Source organism: Podarcis melisellensis, assembly GCF_964234715.1.
Source record: "Podarcis melisellensis genome assembly, chromosome: 7".
Taxonomy (NCBI): Eukaryota; Metazoa; Chordata; class Lepidosauria; order Squamata; family Lacertidae; genus Podarcis; species Podarcis melisellensis.
In genome coordinates this window covers 52,134,555-52,159,259 of record NC_138539.1, presented here as the reverse complement: position 1 = coordinate 52,159,259, position 24,705 = coordinate 52,134,555, and the positions used below count along the sequence as shown (strand labels likewise).

The 24,705-nt window shown below is 37.5% G+C and overlaps 1 protein-coding gene across 1 annotated transcript in view; it reads right to left on the bottom strand.

The window, feature by feature from the left end:
- DOK6 (docking protein 6) overlaps positions 1-24,705 on the bottom strand; it is a 170,607-nt gene that overhangs the window by 117,212 nt on the left and 28,690 nt on the right. The gene's annotated exons all lie outside the window — the stretch shown is intronic.

Sequence of the window (24,705 nt, the reverse complement as noted above, 5' to 3'; positions counted from 1 at the left end):
TCAGATGCTGCTAAGAAAAAAATTAGGCCTGCATTCACAAGGCAGTTTATCCCATTTCCACAACATTCCCCGAGTGTCAATTTCCATATTATATTTGAGTTTTCTCATGACGTAAAATCAACTTTCAAATAAGTATTGGAACGTGGCGCATGTTTGGTGCTTAACTGCATGTTATTTATAAAAAAATTCCATATTTTTTATTTATAAATGTAACCTTTCCTGAAATCAGCCAGCTTTCCCTGACTTTGTTGCCCTGACCAGTCTGAAGTATGTACAGTTGAGAAGAAAAAGTCTTACAAAACTAACAGCTGGATCCACAGAAAACCTTTAAAATGTGCTTATAAAATGAGCTGCACAGATACCATAGATCTTCAACCAGTGGGTTGAGATCCACAGGTGGGTTGTTAGACCAAATCAGATGGCTCATGCCAAGGCTGTTGCCACTATATTGGACTAAGGCTAAGGTTGACCATTTCCAAGGAACGCTACATTGGTATCTGGACCAGACACATTTTTCTGAAGCAACACTCATTTCATCAATTTCCATGAATGCTGGAATGCAACAGGTGAAAAGCATGAACCTTTTTCAATGTCTTCTTATAGCTATGCCTGTAATGAGGGACCTCTATATAGATCAGATGCATGCTTTGTCGTTTCCAGTCTATCTTTGATTCCAGTGCACACCATCAGCATTCATATGGCTGGCAAAGTGTGTGGCAGTGATGACTGGAGCAGGGAAAGGTTAACTAGCAGCTGTTCCATTTTGAGAGGGTCATCAGAATAGTCCTTCAACGCAAGTCATGGAAGACAGAAGATAGCACACACATGCTGGCTATGAGACAGTGCAATATTTTTGGTCTAAATGAAAGTTTCCTTTCAACTGGTTCATTGCACTTGGCACAAATATATTCCCAAATATCCAGCAGCGACATATTTTCTAACTGATATTCATAGACCTTGCCAAAGAGGGTTGTTATTTATGCCATTCTACAAATTCATTATTGGGCTTATACACCCCCCCTGACATAATGCTATCATTTAATAGAGCTTCACTGTTGGTTTTTTTAAAGGTCTAGAAGGAAGCCATGTAATTTGTGGTTGTTGTCATCTAGAAATGGGAAAGAAATACCGTCATTGTGGACAGACCATTAACTTTATTCCCAGCCAGGTTCAGAAGCAGGAAAGAAGCATAGGTTTTCAGAGTATATACATAACTCTCTTACTCAATATTTCTCCAGGAAGTGTAAGAATGATGAAGCCACCTGAGACATTGAAAACCCAAGAGGACTCTGGCACCTCTTAAGAATATTAATGATGCCACATCAACACCTAGATGGCTGTATACTATTACAAAACTTGTTCGTATGTGAAACACCTTATTCAGCCCCAAATTACATTTCAAACCAGATTATAATTTGGCAAAATATTGCCTAGCTATGTTTTAAAATGCTCCATTAGCCAATTTTCTTCCTTTTCTGAAGTATTTACAGTTTGCAGTTTAATCCTTTATTTCAATATTAAGACAACTGACAGTTTCTTAACAAAGCTCTCACAAGCTTCTTCAAGCCGTCATAATGGTTTGCCTGCCAGCGCTCCTCTTCTCCTCTTGGGTAAGCAGAAAAATGTGATGGCTCTCTGCCAGCATTTCTGGCAAGACACACCATAAGCTTCCTCGTTCTCTTGAGATATTTTTACATTTTAATAAAGTTTATGGCTAGGAAAGATAAGTGGAATGCTGTTTAGCAAAGACACAACAGCAGACTACGAGCAGGAGACAGTTTCTGAAACACTGGGTGGTATGCAATGCTAATCCAATTCAGAGTTGACCCATTTAAGTTAACAGCCATGACCAACTCAGGTCAATGGGTCTACTCTGAGTAGGATGTAGTTGAATACCTCCTACTATATTATTATTATTATCATCAACACAATTGTTTGTTTAAATGAACCCATTTTCTAAGCAAGATAAAAGCCCCCAAATCATCTTAAAATCAAACAAATAAAATGCATACAGTATTGTAAAACACAAATTTAAATAAAAGCACAAGATAAAGCAACAATGGGAGCATGAAAACAGTCAACTTTGGTAAAACAGGTTATAAAGCATTCTTTGCCAGCATCCTGAACAGAGGAAAGAAAATAACCAGCCCAGCTCTCTCAGCTTGTCACAAAAAGGCAGGAATACCTTTAACAGGTCTTTTCCTATGGAATGTGTGGAAAGATTGGGGCGTGTTGTTCCTTCAGATATTCAGCAACAGGACCACTTAGGTATTTACGAAGTAACACTTTGAATTGGACCTGAAAACTCAATGGAAGGAAATTTAACTTTAGTTCCCAAACAGTGTCCAATCTAGCTGATGCTTGCCATCAGTCTGAATTTTGTAGTGCAGTAGAAATGTGCAACTGCTGTACTTCAGTTTTTTAGTCTAGTTGATGTTGCCAAGACATGTATAACAAGTCCACATTTCCTAGAAGTTAACATTCCACTAAAACAGAGGGGAAATGGCCACTAACATTACCAGTAAATAGGGCCAATGGGCACTTCCAATTTGCAAATCTGAGCTTTCAAAGGGAGTATAACTCCATTCAGAAAAGGTCAGTAATAGGATCTGAGGACAGCCTGGCCATCCATTATGAATAACTCAGTTTGATCTGGTTTTAGCTACAGGATTTGGCCTCCCTTCAAACCCTCTACAGGCTCTAAGCAAAGTTTCAAGGTAAAGGCCCACCTCATTTTGATTTGTAAACATGTAGAAATAAGCAGAGTGACTCAAGACTTCTCAGCAGCTTCTTGTAGAAATTGAGGGATACGATTTAAACAACTGCCCACTATGATCGTTTAGATTATACCTAACAAGTAGAAACAGAAAAACTATAAAACAAGAGTCCCTAGTCTCAAACCTGCCAAAATGATACTATGATTGATAATATCAGAGGTCTTTGCCAAGTCTAGGAAAATTAATTCCCATTCCTAGCTGCTGATCTTCTTGGAAACATTATCTATCAGCACACATGCAAGGTAGTTGATATCTTGCACCAAACCTTGGGAAGATTTTAATTGGAATATTTTGGTATGAGTTCTGAATGTGTATGTTGTTGACAAATGATTTAGGCTTTTGTGGCACAGAATTTTATTCTTAAAACCATGTGGCAGGTGTGAGAAACATTTGCTCTCCAGGTACTAAACTACGACTCCCAACAGCTCTAGAAAGCATGATCAATGACCAGGGGTGATGGGTGTTGCAGTTCAGCAATGTCTGGAGGACCAAAGGTTCCCCACATCACATATACATAACATATATACAGCTCTTGCAGAATAGGAACCACAACACAGCCCACAAGCATACATGATGGTAAAGTCTTCAGTATTTAACGTCTGGTTCAGAACCTATGGATCTGAACATAAATGTTCTATTGAACCACTTGGCTAACATTTCTGCTTCTTTGAGCAACATGCTAATTCTACAGTCATAAACAATTTAATCTGGCCTACAGTAAATCATGGAAATTTTGAACTTGACAATGCCATGATGATCTAATGGGCAATCTGCACTGAACTCCAGCAGTTACCTCTATCCAGAAAAAAAAACCAATATTGAATTTTCACACTGCCTTCTATTGAACAGTAAATCAATTAGGATTGATTTCTACAAAGCTATTGATTAAAACCTTTAAGACCAGGAGCACAGGAATAAATTAAAAATGCATTACAAGCAACAGAGAATTCAAAGTCAATTCAGAATGCAGAAGAAAAAGTTGTGAAAAATTTGTATAGCAGTAATGTCTTTTTATAATTTTGAAAAAAGTTTTATTTAGAGTGAGGGAGCAATCCTAAATTTGAGAAGCCAGCATAATTTGCATAAGCTTAAATTAAGTTAATATAGAGTACAGCATATCCAAACCCTGTTGAAGAGCAGGGCTACAGTTCAATGAGCTGGTGTAAGCCTGATAGAGGAAAAGCAAGCTTTTCCGTCACCTTTTTTGCCAGTCAAATTCTGCCAGTTTGCCAGGCCACATGGCTAAGCTGAACAGAGTTACGGTCCAAAGTTAGTGGCCCCTGCCTGGTCCCACCCCTATCACTACTGCAGATCACCCATTTTTCAGGGCTAATGCCACTTTAAGTTCCACTAGTCTTGGCTCAGATGGCTCAGTCTTTTAGATTTTAAACCTCTAGGTACAACATTCTGGGCAGTTTATAAAGGAAGAGGAGGGAAAAAGTCTATCCACAATGTTTGGTTAAAGTAAAGTTACTGTAGGTACCTCGGTTTATGAACTTAATCCGTTCCAGATGTCCGTTCTTAAACCGTTCTTAAACCAAAACCGTTCTTAAACCAAGGCACGCTTTCCCTAATGTGGCCTCCCGATGCTGGTGCCCTTCCACCATTCAGCTTCCATTCTTAGACTGGTGTAAAGTTCGCAAACCGGGACACTACTTCTGGTTTTGCAGTTCGTAAACCAAATCGTTCATAAACAGGACTGTTCTTAAACCAAGATACCACTGTATATGTAAAATATATCTGTGTAACTTCCTTTCCTCTGTCTTGTTGCTGTTTTACTCTGAATTTTTCATGTTCTACTTTACATCCAGGCTATTATTATCTATCAAAAAGATGATAGTTTGAGAAGCTCTTTCTGCTGCTTCTAAAATATGGATTGGCTCACTTTATTTTCATTATTCCAAAATACAGAGAAAGTGTATAATGTGTTTCCAAAAAATTTCTCTCTGAGGTAACAATCTTGACAAGCAATCAGTTCTTAAATGGACAGACAAACGACCAAGCAGAAAAAACTTTAATAAATAAGTCTCAGTTTGAGGCTTATTTATGGACCTCCTTCATCTAGTGGTGACACTGCAAATTATTTTGAAACATAATACATTTTAAAATGACTCAGGCAGTTTTCTCTGCCTGAAAATGTACTTACTGAAACATAGAACAAACACAGTGCTGAAAGCCTCATGACCTTTTCAGACACTGAGTCACTGTCATGGCTTATTAGTTTCTATAAGCACAGATGGTGAAGCTTTCCAAATTCCTTCATCAAAATATACAGAAACAGCAGCAAATATTTAAATCATTAGAATTTTCAAATATGTCCTTGCAATGTAACTAGCATGTACCATTCAAATGTGTCTTAAATTTGTCCACACTCAACTAGCTCTTCTACAAGGACTAGCAAACCTTGTCCCAAATCACTCAATTGGCCATTTGGCTTTCAATGAATTGTGCAACCTGTGCATCTTAACACATTCCTCAGCATCAACATTCATGCATTTAAGAACTGTGTTTGAAATTAAAGCAGGGTATACAAACAACCTGCATAAAATTTAGTACTGACAATGCCATGATAAGTCTATTCAAATCACATCAAAAGTTACAGTAGTATTCTATTCATGTGCCAGCCACTTACATGTTTTAAAACAACCAGCAATGATTTGAAGAAAAAAATGCCAATGTTTTACTTCATTTCATTTATAAATCACTTCTCATGAAACACCCAAAGTGATTTATCAATTTTTAGAGAATGTCTGTCTACCGCTTTTCAATATATATTTTTCTTCAGTTGTTTCATATAATACAGCCCACACACAGCATCTCTTCTGGCAAGTATTGAAAGGTGAAATGAGATTAGAACAGAAGTTCATTGATCACAAATCATTTCTTTTCTCCAGCAGCCTTTGCATATCAGCTGTTTACTGTTTTAACTTAAAATGATGCTGTAAACATGCAAGGCTTCTGAAGATGCCAGGTGTAGACATCACATATGGTGTTTACCTCCTCATTATCATTCAAAACATCAATATTAGTGTATTAGAAGTAAATAAGTGGACAAACTGAATACCGTAAAAAAAATTGCATGTTTTGATATTTCACTATATCAGCAGACCTTTATTATTTACTTCCCATATGTTGATAAGCTAGTTGAAGTTGTATAGAAAGTACCTTTTTGGTCTACAAAAGAAGAAGTAAAATGAATTTTGAAATAAAATGATATATCCAAAAAACAAAGAACATAGTGCAGCAGACAGTGACACTAAAACTGTTGGTCTCCAGACTCTAGCAAAGAGTTGTGTCTTCAGCTGACTTTCTAAAAGTTGTCTATGTGAAGGGTGAACTTTCCCAGGAATGGAGTTCTACAATCAGGATACCATTACTGAAAAGTGCTGTCTTATATCTCTGTGCCAATGGCCATACCTGTTGGTGGGGCCAAATGAAGAGGTTTCTTTGCTGATCTCAATGCTCAGGTTGGTGGGTATTAGAAAGAGGTGATCTTCTAACTGCCTGAGCCCCAATCTTTTAAAGAACTGTACACTAGTCCCTATCATCTAAAATGGTCCCAGTAGCCCATAGGCAGCCAGTGTATTGCTTAAAAGATCAATTTCAGGTGATCCCATCTTGCCTGGCAGTGACATATGCCTCAGGTGCAACATCTGGACAGTGCACTGCAGTACTCCAATCACGAGGTTATTAGAGCACAGATTACTGAAGCCAGCCTGCCCCAGTCCAGGAACATCTGTAGCTGGTAAAACAGCCAGAAGTAGGTGTAGGCAATCCTTGCTACTGAAACCACCTGGACCTCTAGCAATGAGTACCCCCAAGCTAAATGTCCATTTTTTCATCTATACAGAACATCTCCCTAATTCTTAGACTCCAGAACCACTTACACACAGCACACATCCATCTAATCAGGATTCTGTGTCAGCCCATAACTGCACCCAGTTTTTTCTTCCCCTTCCACTTCCAAGAAAAAAGGATATTTGCAGAACTTTCTCCAAATATTCAACATCTCTCTCTCTCTCTCTCTCTCTCTCTCTCTCTCTCTCTCTCTCTCTCTCTCTCTGTGTGTGTGTGTGTCAGCCACTATTTTGTCTCTCACAAGGACCCAGAGCAATGCTAGGTATTCTGGGGCATTGTGGATGATGTAAAATGGTGTCCAGGAAGCCAACACAATTGCTGCCCTTGCCACTTGTAGTGGCAGGGTAAAAAACAAAACCTTCTATCAAAGAAGAAGAAAGCTGCGCTACTCCTATTCCATTTTAAACTGCTGGAGAATTTCTCCTCCACCCACCCACCCCCTCCTCTCAAAATTTGATGAACTGGTCGACCTATATATGGTAGAAATCTCCAAATATGTGGTGGAGATTTCTGCCATCTTATAACAAGAAACTGTGTGGATCAGAGGTAGGTGGTAAATGTATCTCTTTTCTATTCACTAGCATTTGTTGACTTATGTAACAGTTTTCTTGACAAAAAATTAAGTGGAGGATTTACCCAAAAGGCATTTTTTTTCCACAAGAGACTTAATCGCCGCCAATGTAAATGTGTAAGATTTTGCAAACGACTTAGTATTTTGGCTTTTCTCGTTTCCAAGGAATCTCTTCCTACAGGAACAGCTTACTTGAAATGAAATTGAATTAATACAGCATTTCTTTAATAATGCAGATTTAATTCCTGCCACTTCCAATGTCTCACGCATTTCGTGACAAGTCTTCACAAAACTAACCCGATTTCTGCCAATATCCATAGGCAAAAGAACAACACCGTTCTTGACAATATAATAAATGGAAATGAACAAAACTGTTCAAAGCAGTTAACATTCTAACTTAGGGCTCATATGCATGTAATTGATAGTTTTCAGATGTGCGGGGGAGGGGGGATCAGTGCCATGCTGTTCATGCATTATCCATAGAGCAGGTTATCCCTGAACAGAACCTGGCAGCTGTGTCTGGAGCAGCTGAAGGGTGGACTTAATGTCCAGATAGAACCAGAGCTTAGTAGAAGCAATTCAGATGATATCAACATAAGGCAGATGCTTTGAAAGTAGGGAAGGTAATCAACCGCAATGGATGGGAAAGGAAGGAAAATACTTAATGGTCTTGACATGGTCGGAAGATACACTAGCCTTTACCCTGAAGCACAGTTTTGCATACAGATAATGTATTGCATTCCCCATCCATTTACACACCCACAACATGAATGGCACAAATAGCACAAGAAGAACACACACTACAAGGAACAGGGGAAATCTATGCAATGGTGACTGCTTTTCGGAAGTACCAATTATAAGTACTAAGTATACATGGGAGGGAACCAATATTCCAGTGATTAAATGGACATGAGAAAGGAAGAACGGGTCCTGTGCATTGAGTGACTATTTGTCACAGTGACATGGCTCAATCCTTTTGTTGAAAAAGAAAAGGTAACTGACTGACCTGCATTTGTAAAACTGTAGTTGTTGCTTGCACCACCTTATTTAAAAACTAACTTACATTTTTAAAGTGTTCCTGTTCATTACTTGGAAAGCTTTGAAGAGATTATCGAGTGCATAAGATGAATAAATGAAAATAACAACTTAGCTGCCACTCTTCTTTCCTGCAGCCACTCCTTCACCAGGTCATTCCTTATCCTGCTAAATGAGGAAAGGTATGCAAGAGAGGTTCATACAATCCCCCTGATTTCTGGAGGGAATGCTATGCACATCATTTACAGCCAATAAGAATTATTGAATAGTTTTGCTGTGCTTGTTGCCAGTAAGAGATACATGAAGTGTCTGTCATCTCTTGCTGGTGATCAAGGGGCACGTTAATCACACTCCATCACCTTTGGTAGGAAAAGACTCTCCATGCATTATTTTGGAACCGCTTTCCGAATACTGTTTGCAACATTCCTATGATAAGGCGCTGCAAAGGAACTGCCGTCAAATGAAACAAAACAAAAAGAAAAGGCTGAAAATGGAGATCTTCTCATGTGTTTCTGTGATGCAAGGCTTTGGCTTGTTGAACAAGAATGGGTATGTTTCTCATATTGCCTTTTGAAATCTCAGGTTCACTGATGTGACTAGCCTCAATATCCCGGGGGGGGGGGAGAGAAACACCCCAGAAATGTGCAGATGCAAAATCTGAGAATGACAACACCCCCAGCTGCTTAAGACAGTTCTTCTCACATTTTATAATTTAGTATGTGCAGATATCAAAGTGCTCCACGTGAGTATATCTGCATCTTAAAAACATGGCATGAAAAATAGACCCACACCCAACTATTGAAACCTATTAAAAATAGCTTCAAAATCATGAAGATGAGTTTGTGCCATACACTGATGTATTTTTTCTATAAAAGTGCCTCCACTAAACTTTTTTTTTATTTTTTGAAAATCAGCACAGCTGCTTGCACATTATGAAGATGAAATAATGACAGTTAATACAGTTCTTGATTGCTCATCTTCTGCAAGGTCTACAAGTTTTGAAAAACGGCATGAAAGAAAATTAGTGACTAATTCTTTGTCGTGAACTTCCACAATCAGCTCAAGTACAAAAGGTCACTTACTACAACTAAGAGTCTTCATATTTTATGTGTTAATATTTTTCTTGGTACTGTTTTATCTTTACTGGATTGCCTAGGTACCTACAATTAAGTATCTGCATTTAATAGAACATGTCAAAGCTGTTTGTTTATCTATGGCTTGGTATACCACCCATCAAACAAGTCCATTTGGCAACTTACAAAATTTATAAAATCAACAAAATGCAAAATACAATCAAAGAACATAAATAAGTAAATTTAATTACAATATCCTTACATCCAACTTAAAACTTATTCAACAGTTCATATTAGAGACACAGTTTAAATGTCTATTTTCCCCTCCTTGGTGGTGAATTGGCCATTATAAATTCTTCAGAGCAATGGGACTTGAGAATGGCTTGAAATGACTGGAACTACAGAGTGATTTCACTGTCCTTGATTATAATTAATCAGTGTATTCTCGATATTCCTAGAAATGTTGGATGGATTTGTTTTGAGATCTTTGCTGCCAACAACAAAAAGGACTGTCAATGAACAAAAGTACAAAATGTACAAGGTAAATACATACTCATGGTTTCCTAGTCAATAATAAGTCACAGAAAAGGCACACGTAATTTGCTTTCCAATGACATCTCATTAAATCACTCTCTTTTCTTTCCTCTTCCTGTTTTTGTTCAGTTGGTGCAGCTTCAAGTGGGACTGAAACTCCAATTATAAAATCTGAAGAGCTATTTTCAGTATCTCAAAGGGCTTGCAATCACATGGCAGATTTTTAAAAAACATTATTCCCTTTGACTGACAACACCCAAACCCACCTTCCATCCTATATCAAGGGCTGATTTTGACACGGCCACTCTCCTTCACAGTTTCAAATATATTTTGCTATGCAGATACAAGAGCTGCTAGTCTATAAACATAGGTACCTACCTTTTGGTAGGTAGAGTGTGGTACTTGGGGGATGCTGCTTGGTTCTGTGCACCCAATACGGGGTTCCACAGGGGTCTGTTTCATTCCCCGGGCTGTTTAACATCTGCATGAAACCAATGAGTGGGTTCATCTGGGAATTCATTGTGCATTGCCATCAATATGGAGATGACATGCGGTTCTGTTTCTCCTGAGAGGTGTGGAAATGGATGTAGTAGACCAGTGTCTGCCCTCGGCAATGGATTGGGTGAGAGCCCATCCATGCAAAAATGAGTAACTGTTTTTGGGTGGTTCCCTAGACTGGATGGGTTTGTACTCGCCTTACTCATACTCGTTCATCTTTTAGGGGCAGTCCTTTTATAATATTGCAATATCACACCTTTAGTAACTATCATTTTGATATTCCTTTAAATTTTATATTCTGTATACGGTAAGAATTGTAAATTGCTTTGAGACATTTAATGTAGAAAGGGATGTATACATGCAAATGTTATCATCCAAACTAAGTATATAGACCTTTCCTTACATACACTAATGCCATATTCTGCAAACCCTCAAACTGTGAAGGTAATGAGAGATCCACTCTCCAAGATTACAGATGATACATGAGTCTATTTAAAATGTCACAACACACAGCATAGTAGTATCACTGTCACTAAATCAAGTAACTATTATGGTAAAATGAGTTCTCAGATAGAAACTAAGCAATTATTCATGAACACAGCTCTAGTTGAAAATGCTGGTGTTCAGATAATGCAGAGGTCACCAAACCTTTTGGGTCTGGGGACACATTTCGAATTTTGAGACGGTGCCAGTCACAAAATAGATGCCACCACAGGTGTAAACTAACACAAAATGGCTCCCAAAAGTGCAGAAAAAGAACATAAAATGAGTCAAATATGGAAACATCTATTCCATTTTTTTTATTAACAAAAAATATTTGAAAAAAAATTCCAGGCACTAAGTCTAGGTTCTCTGTTCCTGGTGTGTGATTGTAGACTACAGTTAGAAAATAAAAGATAATTGAATCTAGGAATAATTTGGAATTTTGACAGCCATAAATACATACGCAAAGTCACAAATAAAGAGACATAGCTGGCTGGCAAGTATTTTTAAAACTATTTTTATGGAATAGAAATACAAAAAAAACCACAGAAAAAAATATGAAAATCTCACCGGACTAGTAGTTGATCATTACTGGCCCAGAGAAATTTTATATTTAAAACTGAATATCAACAGCAAGCTTCTTGAAAAATGACAACAATGTTTCTGGCTTTACATTGTGCTCTCCCCGTCCCTAAACATATTGGGACAGACAGGAGGGAAAAGATGAGAAAAATGTTGCCCCTGAAGTGCCCCTCCCCCGCCAAAAGAAACAATAACCTTGGAACAACCAGGAAAAAGGTGGTCACTATTATCACCTATGATAATAGTGACCATTATGATGCATCTATACTGGGTTTCCTCCTTCCCAACAACTTTGGAATAATTTCTTCAGTAAGGCATGCAGTAGAAAAGAGAACTGGTTGCTATATCGTCCCCCCACCATCCCTGTGTTCAGCTGAAGCTCCTCCTAAGCAGCTGCCTGCTCCACATGCCAGCAGGCAGCAAAACAAAGCAAACAGAACAGAAAACAGGTAGATTCGATATCTAGAAAATAAAGCAGAAGCAGGAAAGGGGGAGGAAGAAATACCATTTCTTTAGGGCCCCAGAGATCCATACCGAGTCCAAACAATTCACTTATCAATCAAAGCTCTCAACAGCTAAAATCACTGGCTGGCAGAGGCAGGCAGGCAGGCAGGCAGGCTCATTTCACAGAAATTGGTTAGAAGGGTAACTTCACATTTTTTGTCATAACTTTCTAGGAGCCTTTTTTAAAAACGAAAGCTCGGAGACCTGGGCTTTTCCTGCTGGGGGTGCCAATGTAGGTCTTTGTGGGTGCCAGGCTGGGGAATAGGTATTCCTGATATCTAGTCAAAGTAGGCCTAAATCAATTCATTTATGCTCAAGCCCTGGTCAAAATCAGTGCTTCAGCACATCTGTGATTGCCTCCATGGGCCAAACTGGACATTTCCTCCTTCTCGTTGTTCCCAAAAGAAGCTTGAAGAAGGGATAATGGCTGTGGCTAGTTGGCCTAGTATTTGGATTAAGGTTGTGAATAACTAGGAGACATTTTAATATGTATATACAAAACCTTTTACATGCTTGTTATAAAAGTAGGAAACACATGTTGACCACCAATTCCATTATATGGGCAGATGCATCAGAAAGCCAAAACTGACTACATTTCTTCACAGGTCCACTGGCACCATGAGGCAGCCTTGAGCAGGTGCTATAGGAGGCAAACTACAGGTGTGAATTATGGAAGAATTGTGAAAAGAATAACAAATGCTGCTGTTTCCCCCATTTTTCTGTAATGTGTGAGATGCTTGTAAGCAATTTAAAATGTCAGTGGATAATAAAAGGATAAACGATAGGTACTTCTGTGGCCCTCACAAGTACCATCTAAAGTAATGTTTCCAGAAAATGACACAATTATCAGTTATTAAGTGTCTGTTCATGACCATAAGAATACACTTCAGTGCAGAATAATTTTGAGATCATGAAGTCAACAATGTTTATTCCTCAACATGGTCCAGATTCTGTTCAATACAATTTTCTTTCATTCTTTCTCAAACAATTGAGAATAGCATAGTGAACAGAAAAATAGATTACAAACTAACAAGTGGCATTGTTTTGTCTTTGAATCCAACATCAACTGGAAGTTTTTAATGTTTGATGTTTTATATTGTTTTAATGTGTTTTTGTGCATTGCACTGGTTTGCCAGAAGAGGCTTAGTCATGCTGGCCACATGACCCGGAAACTGTATGCCGGCTCCCTCAGACAATAAAGCAAGATGAGCACCACAACCCCAGAGTCGTCTGTGACTGGACCTAATGGTCAGGGGTTCCTTTACTAATGTGTTAGAAGCTGCCCAGAGTGACCGGGGCAACCCAGCCAGATGGGAGGGGTATAAATAAATAAAATCATTCTTGTTATTAATTATTGAATTTCAAAATAATATATTGTATAGAGCATATTTCATGTCATAGAATACTCTGATTTCCACCTGGGAAAGAAAGCTCAACACACCATAATACAATAAACACAAAAGTGTTGTCAGAAGTGGGGAAATAGAAAAGAAGTGTGTGGAAATGACACTTGTCACTGAATTAGTAATCATATTTTAATTAATCTCTGGGGTATATATTTGCTTTGTTTTAATTTAATTATCACAAGTGGTGATAATACTGGAGTTGTATCAGCAGGGAGTAGGTCATTATCAGAAGTTGTTAACTTATTAATACACTCCAATACTCTTTTAATCCTTCAGCAACTAAATTAATTAGCTAGCACAGGTTGTATATGGAAATCATCCCACTGAGTAGTCAGTTGCAAAAAAAGAGAAAGGAGTAATATTTTAATTGCTAAGGTAATATTTTAGGAAAATCTTAGTCCCAAAGCTAATCACAGTAAATCTTCTTCTCTCCAACAGTTTATTTGTGACAGAAATATACTCATAGTGGAACTCTTAAGGGGACACTTGAATGAAATGTAATTTGAAAAGCTGAAAAGAGCAGGTGTATAAAAGCTCCTATTTTCTCAAGATACACAATCTCTTACTAAACAAAGCCCTCTGAATTTACAAGATTAGCACTTTACAATGTCAAATTCTGGTTCTAATACAAAAACCTTAGTACAAATGAAACTCATGTGGTCTTAAATATTTTTTCTATACATTGTTAAAAGTTGACAAAAAGTGGCATAAAATTATATAAAACACATAAGTCTCTAAAAATTAAAAAAACAAGAGTTTTTGTGTCTCAGGCTTCTGTTCCTCAGTAGATAGGCCTTTTCTATTCATACACCTAAATCATCAATTATTGGCTGGTATGCTACTTGAAGAGGCAAACACAGAGAGACTTAATCCTTTTATTTATAAAAAAGTTTATCCCACCTTTTCACACTCAGACAAGAACACTTTAGATGACCATCCTCAAAATACATACATCATAAAAACAATAAAACAATTACCACAGTAATAAAATGGCAGCAAACTACATTGAACTATATAAAAAACAAAAACAAATTGAAGGGCAACAAAAGATAACAAAACAGCCTTCCAACTATGTCCTTGGCACAACACATCAATGGTTATAGTTATAGTAGTGTCATATAGGGCTGAGTTGCATTTTCAACAGTTTGCTAATTTGTTAAAATTAGGGGGATATTCTGGGGATAAAATATGACATGAAATAGCACACATGCCTGCTTTCAGAATGAAAGGGTGTGATTTTCAGGAGAAAAACTGGCCACAATTTCTTGCATGAAGCATTCTGGGGAGAACAACACAGTGCCAGTCATTAACAGCTATGAAGTACTCCAATCAATTCCATTAACCCACAGCCCCTTACCCAAATAACTACACCAACTGCCATTTTTTTAGCTGTGTTTTTAGCCCATGGCTTTACACCTGTTGTATGATGAATGGTGAGTGAGCAATAGCCATGAGCTCTGGGCTTTTCTTCTCATTTCCAGGTCCAATATAACAGCTGCTACAAGCATGATGGATAAAGTGCTTCAAGATGGGAAAGCCTACCCCCCCCCATATTCCCATACTGCAGTCATGGCGAATCATTCATTTTAGGATCTAACCACCGTGAAGCTTTCAACAGATTAAGAGAGACTCTGTTCTCACCCAAGGTACATTGTCAATGTTGCTTCTGCTGCCACTAAGAGTATCCTGAAAAAACATGCAGCTGACAGGAGCACTGAATGGAAGCATTAAGCACAACAAGAGTTTGTTGCAGCTCCCACTTGCACTGTTCTAGCTGTCATAATATGCAAGAACCTTTCCCTTCCTTTCTTGAAGTTTCATCTGCAATGTATGTTAAAAAGAAAAACTCTTCTGTATCTGATAGCGTGTGGAGAGCTGAAGCATATCTGAATTTTCTGGCAGGAGCTTAAATAATAATTTTTTCCCCCTAAGCAATGTCACTGGCAAGTTTCATTAATCCTTTCTGAAAAGAAGTTAATGCAGGGACTTCACCACAAAGCACAAACGTATTGTTGAAGGTCAACAAGATCTAACATCTGACTAGTACTGAGAAGCAAGTGAAGCCATCATTTGTAAGCTGTCATGGCTATGTGACAGCAAATGTGTCACATGAGAATAACAGATAAAGGTTCAGGAAAGAGAAAAGATAACTTCAGGAAAAACAGGACATGTACAACCTTTTCATTTACCTCCATTACTTGTATATATGTCTCCTTTAACTCAAGTTCAGTTCTGTCAACCAGACAATGTTGTTTTGCTAGAGTAGTCTTGAACAACCAACTTGAATACATTTAAATGGATAACTTGTTTAATGACACTTCCAGCAGGAATATATATATATATATATATATATATATATATATATATTCACACTAATTATGTTAATTCATAAGTAATCCCTTAAGCCATTTCTGTTATGCAAGATTAAAAAATGTTACATATTTATATATCAGAAAAATACATTATTGGGATATAGCTCGATACCACAGGAAAACAATCCATCAAACAGGATACTAGAGAACAAAAACAGCTACCTTACTTAATGCACATAGGCATCCATTTTTTAAAACCCATCTTCACCCTGTTATTTATTCATTTTATTTTCTATATAGAAAAGCCAAGAACTTACTAGCTATCTGTACCAAATAATTTGTTGCACAGTATTGTTTGCTGCAGAAGAACAAGAAGTGGTACCTCGAGTTACAAATGCCTCAGGTTACAAACGCTTCAGGTTACAAACTCCACTAACCTGGAAGAGTTACCTCGAGTTGATAACTTTGCCCCAGGATGAGAACGGAAATCATGTGCCGGTGGTGTAGCAGCAGCAAGAGGCCCCATTAGCAAAAGCACGCCTCTACTTAAGAACAGTTTCCGGAACAAATTAAGTTATTTACTAGAGGTACCACTGTACCTTACTATTCTTAAGAGTCTGTAAAATGCAGATGGTAGTAATCTATACCCTCACACCGATGTTTTCAAAAGTGTGTGTAAAAAGAAAAAGCTTTTGCCAAAAGTCCTTACCAAAATCTTCTTAGTGACAGGGGGTAAGAAGGGTAGTTTTACAGAGAGACACTTAGTTAAAGAATAGAAGGAATAGGTTAGTAATAAATGGACAGTTCTCATAATGGGAGTTAAGTAAGCAGTAGGATCTAAGTAAGCCTGCAGAATCTATTGAAACCTGGCCTATTCATGAGCAAGCCACATCTGTGGATGACATACAAAAGTCAAAAACTAGACTGGATTAAATAAGTTTAAACCTACACACAAATAATGCAAAAGACAATGTAGAGACTCAAAGACAGTAACCGTAAATGTTTTGTGTGTGAGAGCAACAAAAGAACAAGTTATGTGAAACAACACTCAGCTAAATGCTACTTTTAAGAAGTTTACTCAAAGTGTAGCTGTTCTCATGCATGTTGAAACACAAAGCATGTGTCCATATGTTCTGGAAAAGTCATATCATACATGTGCCACAGGGATATGTAAAGTTGCCACATGTGTTTCCAGATGGAGATGTGCAGACCACTTTACAAATGAAAATGCAATAAAAGGAGGCACAAAATATGCTTTTTGCTTTAGTGTTTTAAAGAACATAATAACACAATCTGATCACCAAGTCTTACTGAAATTATATGTATTGCTAACAAGACCCACAACTGTACAAATACAGCCAGGCCATTGTAAATAAATTTTATCAATTCTGCACGCCATACTGCATGAAGAAATATGATAATACAGTCTCTCACACAGAAACACAATCCAAATTCTAAATATAGACCTGCATTCTGTGAGTACGGCAGATATTAATGATAAATAGTCTACCATGTTCATATTTCAAAATCAGTGAAACAGGGGAAAGTGAAAAGACATTTTCTCATAAAAAGAAGACAGAATCATTATCTAGCCAACATTCTAACAATCAGTCACTTCTCACTTTCACATTATCTCATATTTTCAGCAGCCATAATCAACCAATCAAGCCTGCAATTCTCAGCTCAGCATTTATACCATTCATAGGGCAGGTGAAGAGGGACGAACAAAAGTGAGGTACATTAGTAATCTCATTAGAAGATATTTTTGAACCATCGAATTAAATACTGTCAGTATTTACCTTAGATCATAAAGACCACAAGCTAGCATCTGAAGTTTCTCTGTTTGTGGTAGCCATTCACAGTTGATGACAGAACTCCCCACCATTTCTGTGGGTTACTTGATAATCTTATTCTGTTTTCTGTCTCATGGCTTTTCCATTGTTTCTTTGCCAAGTCTCCCCAAATCAAGGCAAAATATCCCATTTTATGATGGTAACTAGCTTTAAACCAAGGTCGAGGGGAATTTATGGGTGAGGGTATACCACTGTTTAGACAGTTATCCCAAGAGAAGGGGAATTTAGGTTGCCTTACTGACCCTGCAAAGGATCTCAGAATAAGTAAATTTTAGGAAAATGTGGGGTTCTTTGGCCCATGTTATAAGGACAAACACAAAGCCCCCTTTCACCCCTATCACGCAGTAGGAGGCAGGCATGCAAATACACTGCAGAGAAAGAAAGAAGTTGGTCTCCTCTGAGGCCATTTCTTACTGTGAAAATCATAGCTGAAAATTATTATGTGTAAAGTTTAGTTTTGAGGAGGCAACTGATCGCTAAACATGGAAATAATACTGATTTTGATGCCACAATGCTTACAAATCTGAATTCCCACAGACTTGATTTATAGAACAGCTTGAACGATTCTGCCATTTTCCATTGTGAGTAAAGGTGGAACTGAAAAATGCATTTTTCCCTCTAGGATGCAAGGAGAGTGGTGCATGTACCAAGTACCCGGTGCAGTACACTGTAGGAGCTCATTGCACACATCATCCACTCACATTTTCTTGTAGGAGCCAGCGTGGTGTAGTGGTTAAGAGTGGTGGACTCGTAATTTGGCGAACCGGGTTCGTTTCCCTGCTCCTCCACATGCACCTTGGGCTAGTCACACTTCTCTGAAGTCTCTCAGCATCACTCACCTCACAGAGTGTTTGTTGTGGGGGAGGAAGGAAAAGGAGATTGCTAGTCGCTTTGAGACTCCTTCAGGGGAGTGAAAGGCGGGATATAAAATCCAAACACCTCCTCCCCTTCTTCTTCTTTGGATTTTATTATTTAAAATTCACCTTAAAATGCAAAGTAATATATTCTAATGATCAATAGTATGATATTTGATCTTTATTTGATCATTGATTTTCCCAGTGAAATGACACTATTGCTGCTGTAAAGCTTGAAGACATAACACGTTAGTGTGACGTTGCCAGACAACTTTAGTCCTTGCAACTTTGAGACAGGAAATTTCCAAGGAAGTGTCAGATATTTGTTACAATAGCTACTGTCATTTCACCAGTTACTATTTTACCATAGTCTAACCCAAAAGCATTCTTTATGTGTGGCATACTAACAGGAAAAACGTTAGATCTCTTTAAGCTTATAGAAGGAGATAATTATAGCAAATATTTGAACTGTCAATATTTTTCCAGCTTTTAAGTTCAATTAAGTAGTCTGCCAGCAATTATTTTTAATGGCTTGATTATGGAATTCCATTATGAAGCTGGGATTAATTCATTATTGTTGGCTTTATAAAACTGACACTCTTATTCTAGGGACACGTAACAGATTTTTGTGCACAGTATGACTCATGTACAATCACTAGGATTACTACTGGTTGGGAAACTACTCCATACTTCTGATTAACCATTCTATAGAAAAGATCTAAAAGACTTGAACTCTTAATTATAGTCCAGAACAGTTTTCTGAGTCACAATATTTCCATGTTAATTTTATCAAATGACAAGATACGAGGTATTAAAATTTACAGTATTACAATAATTACCATAGTGACATGCTATCTGATCAGAGAAAGAGCCATAAATGATATTATGTATACTACATAAGACTGCATAAGAAAACAGCTCTTCAGATAAAGGAATAATAACAAAAAGCTGCAACTCTATATTTGGGTTGCCGAATTTCAAAAAGTAAAAACCAGGATGCCCTGAGAGTTGTTGAGCTTTTAAAAAGAAAACCACCAAAATAGTAGAGATTGATTAAACTGGTTTTTTTTGTTGTTGTTTTTTTAAAATATGGAGTTAAATTATTAAAGACCGTTTCCCCTTGGACAGAATTCCATTTGACCATTGTTAAAATTCAGCCCATTCCTTTTTAAAAAAAATATGAATATTTATTGAATTTTATAACAAATAATGATACAAATCTCATTCATCATGTTATATACAATTATTCTCCCTCCCCTCCCCTGGACTTCCCTCAACTCTCCCTCTGCTGAGTTATTTAATTTTATTTATTTTATCCTGTTTTTCCTAAACAAAAATAAAACCCCTTATCATTTCTCTAAAATATCTGTTACTCAAATGGAATTGTGAAATTTTATTCAAATCCTGCCAGTGAATTCAGTCCATTCCTGATCCTGTGCAGCCTTCAAAGACCAAAATTGCATGCTTTAACTGAGCCAGAGTAGGGTTTTCGCTTGCAGCTACAACTCTGGCTTTGCACTGTTTTTCCTGCTGGTTCTAGCAACCATTCTTGTACAAAACACAAGCATGGGGAAAAGTAAAAGCACAGATGATTTTTTTCGGTGTGTTTTCAACCAGCAACAATGTGTGTTGTGTCATTTTCCTCAATATTCAGAATGAATAGGATGAAACCTTAGGAAAATAGAAAAGTGGCCTGCAATTCCTGAAGATAAAAGATTTGCAGTAATCAAGCTGACAGAAAACCGCAAGAGGCAGAAAAGCAAGATACATGTTTGACACTTTTCTTGGGTAGTTGCTTCATTTATTTCTCTTCTTCAGATTGTTACACAGTAAGGAAGTTGGTGAGTCACACACACAAAAACAAAATCCATATTCAGTACTCTGGAGTTAATACACTCTAGTTTAACAAGACTGTGGGATCAGTTTTCCCTAATTATTCATTTGTCCTTAGCTGAAATACTGATCATTAAAGGCAAGTTTTGTGTCTAAGAGATAAATTTGTTTAACATAATTGCGTTATACCAGGGTCAGACCATTGGTACATCTAACTCAGTATTATCAACACTGTCTGGGAGCAGCTTTCCAGAGTTTCAGATAGGAATATTTCCCTGAAGAATTGTACCAATTTACTTTGAAAATCACTAAACAATGCAATAGTAGTTTTGAACCAAACACGATAAAAGAAAAATGTGTTTATTCATCCTCAACTCAGAGAGTGGGGAGAGATACCCATTCTTGTATAGAAAAAAACCACAGCCCTCAGCATGGTTTGAACACAATGGCCAAACAACCTTGCTAAATCTTAACACATATCATTCTAGGACTGTTACATTACTCATGAAACAGCATTTCGAATTTGTTATAAACATGCAACACCAGGTGGTGCAAGAGAGCAAAGGAAAAAGTCCATGTGATTTTTACACAGTATTTTTTCCCCTATAACAACTTAATTTCTGACTTATTTATAGCGAGGTTTTCCTCTATATAGATCCACCTGTAGGGAGACTATCTATATAGTCCTCTATATAGATCCACCCGTAGGGAGACTATCTATATAGTCCTCTATATAGATCCACCCGTAGGGAGACTATCTATGAACACCATTTACATTCACTTCAATGGAAGCCAGGCTACAAAAACAGTAAAAAAAATTTTTTTTGAAAAAAAATGGGCAAATGGCATTATTAACAGCCTCATTGCATAATCCCAAAGCAGCAATCCATACATCAAATAGTTCTTAAATTATGACATCAAATTGTTCATTAAATCTATGGAAGCACCTCAGGGCTTAGTCAAGAGGTTAAGTTTGAAAGAGGTATTTCATAGCTTGTTTCATAGCTATACTTTCTAACTTGGGAGGCTGCCCTTGCCCCGATTCCCAAATCCAGATATGTACACTACAGGAAAGATTGTCAAGGCTAGACAATGTTTTATGCCTACCATTTGAATGCTGTTGAAAATGACAAAGGATAATAATGGTCTTGTTTCTAAGCCACTTAGAAGTTTTATTTACTATTAAGTGGTATACAGTGGTACTTTGAGTTAAGTACTTAATTCCTTCCGAAGGTCTGTTCTTAACCTGAAACTGTTCTTAACCTGAAGCACCACTTTAGCTAATGGGGCCTCCTGCTGCCGCCGTGCCTCCGGAGCACGATTTCTGTTCTCATCCTGAAGCAAAGTTCTTAACCTGAAGCACTATTTCTGGGTTAGCGGAGTCTGTAACCTGAAGCGTATGTAACTTGAAGGCATGTGCAACTGGTAGATTGTGATCTACCAGTAGATCTCGGGGGTGTCCTAGGTAGGTAGTATGAAGTTTAGTGACTGCTTTTGGTCACCCCCCAAAAAAAAACCTCAACAGCTCCTGGTAATGACAATGGGTAGATCGCAACTGGTCTTTTTTACTGTGAGTAGATCGCAGTCTCTTGGGAGTTGGACGTGCCTGGGATGAACCACCAGATTCCAATTCTCTATGGCAAGATCACAACCAAGTGCCCCATGTTCATTGCTAAATGGTTTTATAATTATGAGTCAAGCAACATGCAGATTATTAACCAAATCAGCAGTTAGCTCAGCTCCCGGCAAGTTACATTTAGCTTCAAAGCACCATGATTCCAAATGTGTGTTCCTGAACATGCACTGCTAAGCATGCAATGGAGGGGGGATGATGATGAAGGAGCGCTGCCACTGCAGAATTAGAAAGGAAGCTTCTGTTCAAACAAAGCAGCCAGGACTGCTAATCAGTTCCCCCAGTCCAAAGAACTTAAACACACACATGATGCGTAATAATTTGGTTTCTTTCACACAGAAGATGGATATTTGTCCAAGTCCCCAAGAAATCTGCGATTCTAAATTCTTAAAGCCTTTTAATATGGATTTGTTGAATTGTGTACAGATTTGAAGGTTTCATAATCTTCAGGCAGGAGGATTAATCAGTTAATACCTAGCATAAAATGTTCTACAAAAAAAGTATAAAAATACAACCATGGCAATATATGTAAAGGCTTTAATCAAAATAGAGGATGAATAAGCCTGAGTTTTTCCACCATGCAAGATGATTTACTGAATAAATAAAGTCTAAATACCCATGACATTGGGAGCTGCTAGGGCTAAGGCTAACACAACTACATCTAGCAATAATTTAAGCAAAATGCTCTTGAAAAGCTGTTATTCAAGAGGCTCAGTCGGTAATTGCTCCTCACCCAACAGATAAATGTGAATAAGTAGAATTACAAAACATAAAATAGCCCCACACTCTTTGTCTGAAATAGCTCTATGAAATTATGCATCATCCAAAAATATAAATAAAAATTAAGCTAGTGTTCAGATAGGCCATACACCACTTGTTGTCTTATTTAACAAAATTATGGGAACGGTCATAGAAACCAAATCATACCAATTAAATTATTCAAGTTGTTAACAATTTTAAATCAACTACCCCCATTTTCACTTAGCTAGAAAAAGACATTTCCCTGCAATTCACAGCAAAACACATTTTTATATATTTATAAAATAAAACAAACATAAAAATCATTCATCACAATAGAGTTTAGACACATAACTTAAATATCCAAATACATTTCCAAGCCTTTAGATCTTCACCGTTTGAAAACCCAACAGGAAATTGCTCAAGAGACCCTCGCTACATTTGGGCATCATGATAAATGACCTAGAGTTAGTGGGTGTTCAGTGAGATGGTGAAGTTTGCAGATGATACCAAAGTGTTCAGGATAGTTGCAACAAAAAGGGACATTGCAGAGCTCCAAAAGGATAATTCCAAACTAGATGAATGGGCATCAAAAACAGCATATGAAGTTCAGTGTAAGTAAGTGTAAGTGATGGACATATTCAAGAAGAGGGAAGGGCCAATCCTAACTTTACATATGCTAATAGAGTCTAAACTGGTGATGACTGATGAGGAATGAGATCTTGGGGATGTGGTGAATAGCTTGATGAAAATATTGACCCAATGTGTGACATCGGCAAATAGTTAGCCATGTTTTATATACATTATAAATAAAAACAAACAAACTTTGATGGCATTTAAATTTTGTGTCAGTTTTTTTTTAAATGACATAAATGCCTCTCTGTCCTTGAAAGAGACAGAAACTATATACGAGTAAGAGGCTTTCAATGAAATATTCTTCTTGTCTGCCCTGACAGACAAGAGAAAACAGAATGTAAAAAAACAGAATGACATTAAATGATCAACTACAAAAAAGCCTCTAATTATATTGTAGTTGAAATTGTTACAGCCAGTCCATCTTCCAAAACAGTTCATACTCATTAAATCTTGATCTGCTGTCAAGACTAAAAATATTGTTATTGTACACTTAACCCTTAGTGGAGAGAAAGCGGCTCTGAGGAAACAAATCTTTTGTGAGGTTTCTTTTTCTCTCTTTTTAATATCAATCCTGTGCTCTGGATTATGCCTTCCAGGGCAGAGAAACACACAGGAAGACAGATTTATTTATTTATTTATTTATTTTATATAGCACCATTCATCCAAGGATCAAAGGGCAGTTTGCAATTTCAAAAAACACAAAAATATTGCTGCACACCACCCTCATCTCTGAGTGGTGTGAGATTCCACGGGTTCCTCCTTTGAAATGGAGGCACTGTCGTGTCTTTATGATATATGGTTTATATACCATATATATACAACTTGAGCCTATGATGGAAGGGTTCACAGCATTAACATGCCAAAAGAGTCCTGCTTCTCCCTCAGATTCCAACAGATATCAGCGGGAGCCTTCAGAATGGTGGTCCAATATCCTCCATCAGTTCTGTTCCTTCAGTCCCGCTATCATGTTAATTCAATACATGATGGGAGCTACTAATTTGTTGGGATACTAGTTTAATGATAGGGGTGACAAAAAATTGCTGTTTATGTTTGCCTACTCTAGTGCCCACCCTGGAGTGCTAGGTTAATCAGACAACCCCAGGCATTATCACAACTATTTTACTGGTAACTCCTGGTTCCTGTTTGTGAACTATTGTACTTGGAAGGTGACACATAAAAGCATTAAATAAAATAAACCAAAATTACATGTGCCCCAGGAACAAGGGTTATTCTTGCATCTGTGCGAGGATACATGTGCCTGACCTCAATGCTGTCCTCTTCTCATCTCACAACATAAAGTCTTTGCTTTGTTTCAGTTTGCTTTTCATTCTTGTCCCTGTCCTGACTTCCATTTACTGAAGTGCCTTTAGCATGTTTTATCTTTGATTTCAGGCCTTTTCCAAGGGCCAGGTTACTGTATCTTTGAAAGAATTTAAGCATCTTATGAATACCACCCTCCTTGCCTTATTCCAATGTTCCTAGCAATATTAAACTTTGAAACTATATTTTAATACTCAGTGGCTCA